A 13978-nucleotide genomic window follows, 5' to 3' on the forward strand; every position below is an offset into this window, starting at 1 on the left:
AAGTGGGTGGGACGGTGTGTGTACTGAAATGAACTATCCATATTACATACAATCCATATTACCTGTTTTCATTTTCTCATTAGTCTCTTTACTTGTTTATGTATTTTACTTGTTTCCGTATTTCACTGTGTGTAGACAGTGTACCCTGGTATGAGGTAAATATAACTTGAATTTCACAACACGAGCTGAGAATATGAAAGCAAGTGTCTACCGAGTGCAATGTCCTTGGTTCGAATCAAGTTTGGAGCCCTTTTATTTTTATTGATTTTTTACATATTATTTTTATTTTTTGAAAGCATAACCGGTTTGAATTTGTCTACCTAGTGCAATGTCTTTGGTTCGAATCAAGTTTGGAGCCCTTTTATTTTTATTGATTTTTTACATTTTATTTTTATTTTTTGAAAGCATAACCGATTTGAATTTGTCTACCTAGTGCAATGTCTTCGGTTCGAATCAAGTTTGGAGCCCTTTTATTTTTATTGATTTTTTACATATTATTTTCATTTTTTGAACGCATAACCGGTTTGAATTTGTTTACCTAGTGCAATGTCTTTGGTTCGAATCAAGTTTGGAGCCCTTTTATTTTTATTGATTTTTTACATATTATTTTTATTTTTTGAAAGCATAACCGGTTTGAATTTGTCTACCTAGTGCAATGTCCTGGGTTCGAATCAAGTTTGGAGACTTTTTTTTATTATTATTATTACCCAGCAATATCAATATCAAATTTAAATCGGTAGGTATTGGGTTCAAACTTGATTGGAATCAATGCACTCAGTTAACTTGACACTTGATTGCATTTCCATCATGGAATGACCTGCAAGATTGCAGGCTTGTAATCACCTAATAGCAAGACCACCTTATCATCATGGGAATATCTCTAACAACCTGTGCTTAAAGGTTACTGGAGACTACACCAGAGCTACACACTAACCTCTGGTTCTCTAAATAGTGTGTTTCCCCTCTAAATAGTGTGTTTCCTTCAAAATTTTCAAGACGGGAAACATCCACAAGTCCGATAGATTCCAATTAATGAAATTGGCGAATTGGCATCAACACGGATATCCGATATAGGAGGAGTTTAAGATTATGAGGTACATAATATGTCTAGAGAGGTAGCTAGAGCTAGAGTTGTGATTATGTGTGGTGTTTGTTTATGAAAGACAACGGTACTCCAGGTAGTTTTAGTTTTTTTTGCTGATTGAACATCACAAGTTAACCCTTTGATAGAGTCCTCTCTCTGAATCCGAAGTATATCTATATCTATGAGTATAATTTATCTATGATTTACCTCAATACTGGTTTTGATGAAGATGCACTTTCACCAGTAGGGTCTTTCTGGTAAGCCAGTAGTAAGTTCAATAGTTCCAACTCTGTCTTTTTTTTATCACCTCCGTACGAGTCTGCTACTTTTGATGCTGCCACTTCTAGTTTACCAGCTGGAGAGAAAAAAAAGTATTGACAGTGAATATATTCAAGTATTAAGAAAGAATGAGCAATTGACCATTCAGTTTACATTTTATCCCTCAGACACCAAAAGGTGAACTTGCCTTGTAGGTTTTACAAGGCTCTTTTCTTATCTTTTTGACTTGATATTCCTCCCAAGCAATGTTCATTATAGAAACAATGATGGGCAAGTAATAAAAGTCAGAGCAATGTTCATTGAATATTCACAAGAAAAAATGTTTAATGACAACATTAGATAATTATGCAGAAGCCACCACAGTGGAAAAGAAAGCTTCTTTTTGTATTTAACCTAACTCTATATCAGTTGTCAACGGTACCCGGACATAACAATAAGTTTAAAGAGCTACTAGTTTGTGCCGATCAGGTCATTAAAAGTTTTTCAAACACGGGGGCAGAAAATTTCATTTAAAGCCCTTTCTCTATCAGGTGTTATTTCCAAGATCTTACTTGCCTACCAAGTAGTACCAAGTAAGATCTTAGCCGCCCCAGCGAAGTATAAGGTACCCCAAGTAGATACTTATTTATACTCACACTTAAACGAAGCATGTAATCTGCCGATTGTGTCAGTCGTTTTCATTGTTATCTTCACTGAATACTTAAGCAGACAATCGAATCAATCAATCCAATCTCCACTTGAAAATGTATCGGTCTCACCGGTAATCTGTCTGTCAACCTGTCTGTGTGGCGTGACAGTAGCTCTTAACTGTCTATTAAGTGGTTAACCTGCTAAGTTTTTCAGTGTTATAACTGCTAAGTTAAGTTTTATAACGGCTAAGTTAACTCTAACTGCTAAGTTTTTCAGTTTTTGACTCTATAAAGGTGTGTCCAAATATGTATAGTCGACCGGCCGTCGATCGTCGAGGAGAATCTATGTTAGAAGAGACCTAATCTGGAAAAGGATGGAGACACTTGAGAGTCACTTCTTGTTTGCTCTTAATTCTCCTTTATTGACTCATTGTCATTGAAGATGGGGGGCTCTTCAGAATGTGTTAAGGAAGGACGCAGCACAATATGAGCAAGGCTTTTTTCATAACTTGCATTGATGTAGTAGTCAAGTAGTTATAACTGCTAAGTTAACTTTTATAACGGCTAAGTTTTTCAGTTTTTGACTCTATAAAGGTGTGTCCAAATATGTATAGTCGACCGGCCGTCGATCGTCGAGGAGAATCTATGTTATCGAGGCAGTGACGGTTCAGTCGACTATGTGTGGACACACCTTAACTGCCAAGTTTTTCAGTGACGGTGGTTTTAGCCACCATTTGATGACGAGCTTCGCGCTTACTCACCTTAACCTCACCCAACCTGAGCGAGGCCGGGAAGAAGCCAGCAGATAGTCACCCATTCGGGTACCTTAACCTCACCCAACCTGAGCGAGGCCGGGAAGAAGCCAGCAGATAGTCACCCATTCGGGTACTAACCAAGCACAACGTGGCTTAACTTCAGTGATCCGTGGGTCACTTGTGCATTCAACAAAATCTGCTCTCTGCTGGCTTGTTCCTATTCTTAGTTTACTCGAGTAAATTATTCTGTGGTCCCAGCCGAGCTTTGAAGAGCTGAATTTACTAATGGGCAATGGGCCTTGAAATGGAGAAAATGTAGCCATAATTGTCCAAGTCCCATAGTCTGAGAAGCGCTGGCACAATAAACACCTTAGTACAAGTACAGGTAAACGGGTAGGTTATATTCGAATGTTCAATTCAAAGCAAACAAGATCTATTTTACGCCAATTTTTCCCCCTACGATTCCAATGTTGTTTTCATGTGATTTTCCGTAGTATTGCTAGTTACTAGGCAGTAGGCAGTGAATTAAGTGCTTTAATGTAAAGCTGAAATTCAAGGATGATGGTTTTTTTACAGGAGGGTTGTTGGGAGTATTAGTAGTAGAAAACTGGATAGTGGATAGCTGGATAGCTATGTATTTGCTACGAAGAGGTAGAGCTTGGGATATTATACCATTTATTCCAGGCAACAGGTACTTAACAAAAATATCAATACCCATGTTTTGCTTTATGTTAGAAACCTATATCCACACAAGTTGTCGAGGCAGTTTGGACGCTTTCAGTCGACATCGATGGACGGCAGTCGACTGTGTGGACACAGCTTGAGCATATCTCCATTGTTAAAGTGGCCTGCTTACCAAAGACAAAGAGGTACACAAAGTAGATTAAGTAGAACATAGGCATTTTTTTTATTTTATATATAGTAAGGCATTTATTTTATTTTTTTATTTTTATTTTTTGAAAGCATAACCGGTTTGAATTTGTCTACCTAGTGCAATGTCTTTGGTTCGAATCAAGTTTGGAGCCCTTTTATTTTTATTGATTTTTTACATATTATTTTTATTTTTTGAAAGCATAACCGGTTTGAATTTGTCTACCTAGTGCAATGTCTTTGGTTCGAATCAAGTTTGGAGCCCTTTTATTTTTATTGATTTTTTACATATTATTTTCATTTTTTGAACGCATAACCGGTTTGAATTTGTCTACCTAGTGCAATGTCTTTGGTTCGAATCAAGTTTGGAGACTTTTTTTTATTATTATTACCCAGTAATATCAATATCAAATTTAAATCGGTAGGTATTGGGTTCAAACTTGATTGGAATCAATGCACTCAGTTAACTTGACACTTGATTGCATATTTTCAGTTTATGTGAAATTAAATTTAATGAAGTAGGTAGTAGGTATCTATCCATCGCCAACTTCTTCTTTCTTCGATTTCCCCCTCAGCCCACATTACCTACTACCAAAGTCTGCACCAATTTTCCTCGCTCGTGTCAGAAAATTTCTCATAGTTTATGTGAAATTAAATTTAATGAAGCACACATGGCCGTGATGCTTAGCGTGTAATCAAATAAATAAAAAAAATTAATGAAGTAGGTAGTAGGTATCTATCCATCGCCAATTATCTTCTTTCTTCGATTTCCCCCTCAGCCCACATTACCTACTACCAAAGTCTGCACCAATTTTCCTCGCTCGTGTCAGAAAATTTCTCATCCAAAGAGGCAATAGCGCGAGCGTCATGAGTTCGTTGCCCTCTGGAAAGATGATAGATGAAGTCTTTTATTTTGAAAAATTAAACTGAACTGGTTCAATATTACTATGAAAATGAATATTTAGCCTGGGCTGGAGTATCGATGTGCATATGTAGAAGTAATCATAATAATGAAAGAATGCGATCTCGCGGTCTGTGGATTACAAATCCTAGATCAAATCGACCCATGACCTGTTCTACTACAGGGTTTACCAGCAGTTATACTCCAAAATTGCCACTTTATATGAACAAACGCAGAAAAGTAAAAAAAAAAATGTAGTCAGCCTAGTTAGCTTGGAGGGTGGTGCGTTTGCCTTTTATGTGCTAGGTCGCGGGTTCGATACTTACTCGGGGCGGATTTTGTCCTAAATAGAAAAGGTTCTCTCGGAACGATTGACTTCGTTCTCTCTTCACTTTCGGGACTTGAAGACCTAAAAGCGGTCACAGTTTCCTCTATTAAACAAACATCTTTTAAAAAATTAGTGTAAGTCGTCACAAGACAGTCAAAATTTTAAAAAAGCCACAGTGATTTCATACTTCTCTTCAGACAGGGAGGAACCGACAGTAATTTTAGTTTTAGTAACTAAAGTAGTACATTACTACGAGTATTACTAGCATAGTAGCGAAGTAATAAAATTGTTCATTCGAATTATGAAGTCCGAAGTAGGTAATATGAACCCATAACACATGTCCATATTTGCGTTTTTACTGTATCTATTGTAGTAGAGACCATCACGTTTTCGTACAATACCAGGGACAGAAATTCATAGGGGTGAGAGAAAACCCCGTCTATTCCGAAATTATGCATGGCAGAATTCTCAATCGATTCTCATTGTGTGGGAGCACCCTGTAGAAACGCATACCTTATCATTCATTTATCAAAGTAAAGAAAAAAAAAAAAAAAAAAAAAAAAATCGAGAGTAAAATAACTCGAGACGTCTAAGTAACTGGCTGAGTGGTGTGTAGTGCATTAGTACAACCTGTATAGAGCGTCTTGTTTGTTTATTGTTTTTGTTCATACGTCCGTTGTTCTGTTTGTTTCAGATCGGTCACTAATCAATATCAAATTGTTGACCTAAGATAAGCGAAAAAGGTCCCGATTTTAAAAGACATTTCGGTCAGTGCAGCCATTCATCTTTGTGACGCGAGTTTTCAACGGTCCTTAATGTCAACCAAACTGATCCGACGGAACACTATGCAGCTGATTTTTCAAAACTTTACCTCCGTCGAAATCGTGCCAAAAGTGAAAATAAAATAGTGAGTACCCAACGCTTGAAATACCCCGATCAAACCTTTTGAATACCTTTTTAATGTTTACTTGATGTTTACCACAAAGCCCATCATTCATAACTTTCAAATCGAATATTCCAGTAACCTCGACAACATAACATGAAGTACGGAATCAGATTGAAATATTTTTCGCAATAAATCTCGCATCGATCCTTTGTGCTATAACTCTACTTTCTTTTCAAAATAAATAATTACACGTGCTTTCTCTTTCAAGTGCTGTTGAAAGTTAATAACAACAAAGGCTCAATTTTTATTCTCTTTTTATTTGTGAGAAATTATTTGTTGTCATACTATTGTCTTCCATTTTAATTTATCGAGTGATATTTTTCGCCTGGGTTCAAATTATTTTCCTGAGGTCAATAATTTTTACACGAGTTTTCTTAAAAAGTGCCATTTCCCTTTATTTATTCTGACGAAGTAAATTTCTTTTATGTAAATATTACTAAAAATCTAGTTAGTATTGCAATTATAAGATTTAACCCAAAGTATTATTTAGATAATAATATGTATAACCCATATTAAAAATTTAGGTAATTTTTTGTGTTACCTAATCAAAATAATTTATTATGTTGCTGAGCCAAATGTTCAATTAGCATATTTTCATTAAGCCTTAGTGTGCGACGATTAAATCGATTGGATTAGAGCTCAACGCTACCTGATTTCAGTTGTATTGGATTGGATTCTATTGGATCAGCAGTTTATCTTGCTTCAGCATCATGTTGAACTGCACTGCTCCCGACTGCATTCTTCACATTCACCACAATCACTTCACCATTCAGCATCACCTGCAGGATAACCGGCAGCATCATGAACATCAACAACACACAGGTGAGTCAGCACTAGAGGAACACGGGACAAAATGATACCCCCGGGGCAAAACGTACCCTTATTATGAGCCAGGAAGTGCTGAGTTCTTTTGTTTTTTTTTTTAGGGGTGGACTAGGAACTATTCCTATGTTCTGACTGAAGTTTTCATTTTATTTGTTTGTTTATTTTTTGTAACCTAAAATGCGACGTTACCAAAAACTGAAACACGGATAATGTTCTTTATGCTAACTATTGATGTGCAGAAGTATTGTTTACTTCAGTGATGCCAACATACTCGTATGTGTTCAACTGACAACGCCTTACTCCAGTCCCATATTTTGAAAATTTCCCCGCGGCCTTGACCCGAAAAATCGACAAAAAAGAATGATATTCATTAGGTTGTTTCACATTATCAGTATTTCTCAAGCAATTAGTACCTACTACCTAGTCAGATTTAGTAGATAGATTTATGAAAAAACCAAGGTGTGAGAGGAAAATATCTTTGCGAGATTTTACCGAGTTCATTGTTAAAGATTTCCTGAAAATATCGTGTCCAATTCCTGAAAGGAGACTAATCTGACTAATACATTTTGTCTTACTAGCGAAAGCGGCACGTTATTAGACATCCTTTTGCAGGCTTCGTACCATTGAAGCTTGCTAACTTCACCACCTTTTTCGTCTTACTAGCGAAAGCGGCACGTTATTAGACATCCTTTTGCAGGCTTCGTACCATTGAAGCTTGCTAACTTCACCACCTTTTTCAGGATTTTAACTCAAGTTCCCAGGACACATGCAATTTTTTTAGACATTTGGGCCAGAACAATTCAGAAGAAACTTTGTTTTCTCCTTTGAATCGTTACTTACAACTGCAACTATCCAAAACATTCGCAGGTTCGCACACATAGTTCAACATTGAGAGTAAACAATGCCTTGTCTACATCCGCGAATAATCAGCGAATCACGATGACGTGTTCCTGGTAGAAACTAGAAGAGTATCAGATGTCAGGTACTCAGGTGTTGGATTAAGTTCAAATCGTAGCGGGAGTTGCAGTGGTGAAGCTGGAAGGCACACCAGGAGGTAATGTCAGGCGGGGACAGGCATTGGCTTGGGAATAATATAGGAACCTTAACCACTTTTTTATGGCTTTCTTTTAAATGGCAGGGTTCTCCTCGAAAAGTTTAGTAACTTAACAGGTAGTGAGAGATTTTGGGATAATATAGGGAACTTAACAGTGAGTGAGATATTTTGGTTAATGCAGGGACATCCACAGGGAGAAAGTGTGAAAATTGAGTTATTTAGGGAAATAGACAAAAGGGGACAGGGATGATAACAGAATCTCGAGAATATTGAGATGATTTAAGGGTTAAATATAAGGAAATATTACTATACATAAATATCTAAATTACCTATAGGAATACATAAAAGTCTTCTGAAAATATAGGTACCCATTCAAAATACCCAAGCATTTTGTTGGGAAATAAGTTTCATCAAACAAAGTTTTTTCCATCATACCTAATAGCAGATAGATGAAGTCTAGGTGCCTATTTCCATAATAGGGCAGACACCTGCCGTATCAATCTTTTGATTATAAATGTCATTCGACACCAGTGACATTTAAAAATAATAAAATTCAAAGACTGATTGTTTCCATGGATTCCGAAGTCCACGAAAACAACTTTTATCTGTACTGTACGCTGGTTTGACATTGATAACAGAGCACGTGACATGCTAAGTGAGAACCATGTGAGCTAGTGGCATTAGCATGTCTACTCATCTTCTTTTCGTAGCATGTCTACCAATCGAGCACATTAGAGAGGGTAGTTGAGATATGTCTGTTGGTATGTCTGGCAAAACTGAACAACCAATATCACACAAGTCATATATTCTTCTTTTCAGAAACGGATGATTTCCCCTCTTCTGAAGCCCATTTCTCCTCTTTTAAAGGAAAAATACGGAAATTGGTTTAACCACTAGGTGGCGCGGTAGTGCCTGTACTAAACCATTGGAAATCCAAGATGGCGTATTACCTACCATTGAAGATCAAGAGTTCAGTTTCCAAAAGGAAATCGTTTCCGTTTTCGAAAGGAAAATACGCCTATTGTCTCTTGAAGTAAAATCCATCATGGAATGACCTGCAAGATTGCAGGCTTGTAATCACTTAATAGCAAGACCACCTTATCATCATGGGAATATCTCTAACAACCTGTGCTTAAAGGTTACTGGAGACTACACCAGAGCTACACACTAACCTCTGGTTCTCTAAATAGTGTGTTTCCCCTCTAAATAGTGTGTTTCCTTCAAGATTTTCAAGACGGGAAACATCCACAAGTCCGATAGATTCCAATTAATTGAATTGGCGAATTGGCATCAACACGGATATCCGATATAGGAGGAGTTTAAGATTATGAGGTACATAATATGTCTAGAGAGGTAGCTAGAGCTAGAGTTGTGATTATGTGTGGTGTTTGTTTATGAAAGACAACGGTACTCCAGGTAGTTTTAGTTTTTTTTGCTGATTGACGTAGATCATACTGGGTGGAAATGGAATAGAGGTGAAAAAGTATTTCTCTTGGTAGGGAATTGGTTAATAAGTTTATCTATGAGAGAGATAGGGAATAAGGATGGTACGTAGGTAATTTCTTCTATTATACCTACTTTATCTCCGCTCTCTCTCTCTCTCCCTCCCCCCCCTTTCTGAAGGCCCTGTTGAACTATCCGTAATGGATCTTCACAATATTATATTGATATGTGTACCTAACTCGACACCAGTGCTAGGAAAGGTTAAAATCCTGGTTTATAGTGAAACTAATTAGAATTAGATCTAAGGCAAAGTTTGATCTATATGAATCAAGAATGACTTGAGTAGAATCGGTTCATAGCAAGTACCAACTTAGAGTAAGTGATTTAATCTTGGTGATTAGTTGATCCAGGATATATCGAACCTTAACCTATTATTTAAAAGTCCTCTCTCCTAAGGAAAGCTTTATGCAACCTTAACAGACTCCGCACACATCATGGACGCTGCAACTCATGTCTGTTCAAATGGGGGCTGACTGACGACGGTTAATAAGGTCACTCGTCTAGGGTTAAGATGGTAGAATAAATTGAATTTCAAAGGGTAGGTTTGAATTTCAAAGGGTAGGTTATGTAGGTTCATGTACACTGACCCATCCACCTGGCCACAACAGATCTACATATAAAGGTCGCAGTGACATTCTTTCTCTCAGGAGAGGAGCGACCAGACATAAAATAATATTGACCCATCAGCTGTAAAAGCAGTAATATTCCTTGTACCTACTACTAAGAGGAAAAAAAGGCTAAGCTGATTGACGTAGATCATACTGGGTGGAAATGGAATAGAGGTGAAAAAGTATTTCTCTTGGTAGGGAATTGGTTAATAAGTAAGGAACACACATGTGTCTAATATTTATTTGTTTAACGCAACTAATAAGACAAGGAAGTGATAGCTGGGAACCTAAACTACTTCATAACCTCAAGGTCCTCCGACGATTTGAAGATAACATTTTCTAAGTCATAATAAATAAATGGATAAAGATCGTAACGAGATCTTGGAGAGAAATCATACGAGTAACTACTATCGGGAATAGGTACTGTCTACAGCAGTGGTTCTCAAACTCTCGTCACGATGACGTCACAACAGTCACCAAGTAGAAATCCTAATTGTCAATGCTTTCTATCCCTTTTGTATAGCTCCAGCACCCTACCGTCTCAAACTTTTTTGCATGGCGCCCCCTTTGGGCATATTCTCATTTTTTCACGCCCCCCCCCCCTACCTTACCCAACCCCCCGGTATATACCTGGCCACAATAGATCTACATATAAAGGTCGCAGTGACATTCTTTCTCTCAGGAGAGCAGCGACCAGACATAAAATAATATTGACCCATCAGCTGTAAAAGCAGTAATATTCCTTGTACCTACTACTAAGAGGAAAAAAAGGCTAAAATGTCCCTATGGCTACGTACTTTTATGTGCTTGATGATTCACATGCCCAAATGAAAAGGCTTGTCCAAATTGTAAATAGGAGTCCCTTTCATCAAACCAGTGCATAGTGGTACACAACTGATAACACTTTTAAGATGACTACTCTCTAATATCCAAGTATTTTATTAGTAGTTCTTGCCAAACATTATACAAAGTAAAACACAAAGAGCCACTTCGATAATACAAACACAGGGCTAATTTTGTTTACCTACTTGTCCCTTGTTTTTTCCCCCTTGTGCCAATGGCGATTATTACGCCAAATGAGATTGTCATTATTGCTTAATTGCGCTAATTGGGGAGTCCCTTTCATCAAACCAGTGCATAGTGGTACACAACTGATAACACTTTTAAGATGACTACTCTCTAATATCCATCAAGTATTTTATTAGTAGTTCTTGCCAAACATTATACAAAGTAAAACACAAAGAGCCACTTGGATAATACAAACACAGGGCTAATTTTGTGTACTTGTCCCTTGTTTTTTCCCCCTTGTGCCAATGGCGATTATTACGCCAAATGAGATTGTCATTATTGCTTAATTGCGCTAATTGGGTCACTCAAGAGTATTGAATCATTGTAGGGCTTTTTCCTAAAGACCACTTGTCAAAAGTTCTTCCTGTGTTGAGGCTCGAACCAGGTTTTGACTCCTCTACCGTGGAGTGCCACACATTACATTTCTACAGGACTATGAACTCTGAATTTACCAATGTAACCTTGAATGGATTGATTTCTCCGTTTTAGCACATTGTCTGTCGTGAATAGCTAATCAGTTTTAATTGAATAACTAAAATGTGATTTTAATGGTTTCTGGTGAAAAAGTGTCACCTATAATTCTATAAATTGGGATTTCTCATTTAGATAAGAGCTATCAGTTAAAGTCACATATACAATCAAATTAATGTTTTCCTAATTTTTATCTTCTCAAACGAGATTTGATTAGTTCTAATTTGAGTGTTAAATGATCTATCAACTTAGACACGTAGGTAGGTACCTAATGAATTTCCCAAGTTCATGTTTTCCTAATAACCTAATAATTTCTTACTTAATTTTCCTAATTATGTACCTAAATTTATCCGTTCGTTTTCCTATTTTGGAACTGACTGATTTTTTTTTTTTTTTTTTTTTTTTTTTTTTTTTTTTGTCCATCAGTCTGTCACATTGATATACCTATGTAGATAAATAGCAAGATAATGTCATAATAAAATTTATCTAAATTCGTTTCAAGTAAAATCAAAATCAGTCAAAAATGTCACTTTATTTTTTCCTTTATAGTGTTAAGTTAGACATTTATGGGGGTGCAGTGTGAACAACTGTCTTGTAAAGGTGTGTCCACACATAGTCGACCGACCGGCGATCGATGTTGACTGATCCGTCCACACTGCCTCGAAAAAATGTCAACACTCGATGTATGATCTGTGGTTTCTCAACAAAGTTTACATGCAGAGACATAAAAAACCCTTACGATTCCATTTGAGCAAGTTACCTACCTTTACCAAACTCAGTCATACATGCCGCATTACACTAATTCAAGGTGATAATGACAAATATAAAATATAATGTTCTGTTTATTAAATAAATACTTATTTGCCACTACCAACTTTATTTACCTACTTCTTTTTACTTAATGCGGGAAAAGTAGCCAACATTCCATTGTTGCTGAGACCGCTTTACTAGATTTCTCTTATCAATCCTGATCATGTGTGTGTAATAGAACATATCTAGACCAAGGATCTGCAGTTGAATAAGTATTTTGCTAAACTATTCAACGTTTAGCGCGGTAGAATTACCGACATGCCTTATCAATCCTGATCATGTGTGTGCAATAGAACATATCTAGACCAAGGATCTGCAGTTGAATAAGTATTTTGCTAAACTATTCAACGTTTAGCGCGGTAGAATTACCGACATGGCTCAGTGATCTGACATGGCTCCCCAAGTAGTCACCAAGTCATTACATGATCGAACTAGTCTTCATAAGCAGGAAGTCTAAAAATGAACAAAAGAGCTGAAACTTGTGTTTCTATTGTGTATCATCTTCCAACCAAATTTACCCTGTTTAGACTGCTGGAGTAAGGGGACTTTTCAGTCCTATTCGGGCAGGATAAACAAAGTATATTCTATTCCATCAGTCACATTGATATATGTACCTATGTAGATAAATAGCAAGATAATGTCATAATAAAATTTATCTAAATTCGTTTCAAGTAAAATCAAAATCAGTCAAAAATGTCAATATATTTTTTCCTTTATAGTGTTAAGTTAGACATTTATGGGGGTGTAGTGTGAACAACTGTCTTGTAAAGGTGTGTCCACACATAGTCGACCGACCGGCGATCGATGTTGACTGATCCGTCCACACTGCCTCGACAACATAGGTCGACTATGTTTGGACACACCTTAAGGAATTATAAGCAACGATACGTTAGTAGTGACCAGTCTTAGTCATATAATGGTGAAAATAAACGACCATTCAGGTTGCTTATAAGTTATGATGACTAAGTCACCGACTTGTAATTCTGTAACATGAATTATGAGCAACGATACGTTAGTAGTGACCAGTGTTAGTCATATAATGGTGAAAATAAACGACCATTCAGGTTGCTTATAAGTTATGATGACTAAGTCACCGACTTGTAATTCTGTAACATGTAACATCAAATTATACTTACCCAGATTCAGGTGTAGTTAATCCAGTCAAATATTTTCTTTACCTATATTAAAATGTGACTGTTATGATTTATGACTAATCCTGTTATTCTTTTAATTTTGTTCACAGGTAAATATTGGAATGGAGAAATGGGTCAATAACACACACATACAAAAGTACCATGAAATCATTGATAATATGGAAGGACATGGAAGGATGAAAAAGCCCAGATATTGTTTCTAGGCATCCAAGGGATTTAAACCCTCAGTCCTTCCAACAATCAGAAAGTAAAGTAAGTAATTGAAGATTGCCCAGATATTTGAGCTTAGTTAGGAACCACCTTAACTCACTATTTGCCATTACCAACTTTATTTACCTACTTCTTTTTACTTAATGCGGGAAAAGTAGCCAACATTCCATTGTTGCTGAGACCGCTTTACTAGATTTCTTGATCTTCTATGTTTTTATGTTGATATTGTGGATTAATAAGTATACCGGGTGACTCTAGAATTCAGATGACAGCATCCACCACGAGTATGACTTGGAAACTCCCTGTATAATTATTAATAATTTATATGATATGTACCTACCTTTAATAATGACTTGTATCAATGTACATAGAAAACCTGACTTTTAGAATTCCCCGTAACAGGTTGGCCCTGCTCTGATACACAGTCACATAAGAATACATCAAAATATTTAGACTCCAAACAGGAATCAAGTTCATGTTGGA

General features: G+C 36.7%; 1 long non-coding RNA gene across 3 annotated transcripts; it reads left to right on the top strand.

Annotated features, from left to right (window-relative positions):
* Nucleotides 1-6: 6 nt before the first annotated feature.
* On the top strand, nucleotides 7-13393 carry LOC113471619. Of its 3 annotated transcripts, none has more exons than XR_003394250.1 (3): nucleotides 7-155; nucleotides 5541-6614; nucleotides 13375-13393. It is a non-coding gene; the product is annotated as an uncharacterized LOC113471619 (long non-coding RNA). The 3 variants fall into 3 exon arrangements; XR_003394249.1 differs by lacking the exon at nucleotides 7-155 and adding an exon at nucleotides 3486-3616; XR_003394248.1 differs by lacking the exon at nucleotides 7-155 and having other exon boundaries at nucleotides 5187-6614.
* The last annotated feature ends 585 nt before the right edge of the window (nucleotides 13394-13978 follow it).

The sequence above is a fragment of the Diaphorina citri genome, unplaced genomic scaffold (genome assembly GCF_000475195.1).
Source record: "Diaphorina citri unplaced genomic scaffold, Diaci psyllid genome assembly version 1.1 scaffold2702, whole genome shotgun sequence".
Taxonomy (NCBI): domain Eukaryota; kingdom Metazoa; phylum Arthropoda; class Insecta; order Hemiptera; family Psyllidae; genus Diaphorina; species Diaphorina citri.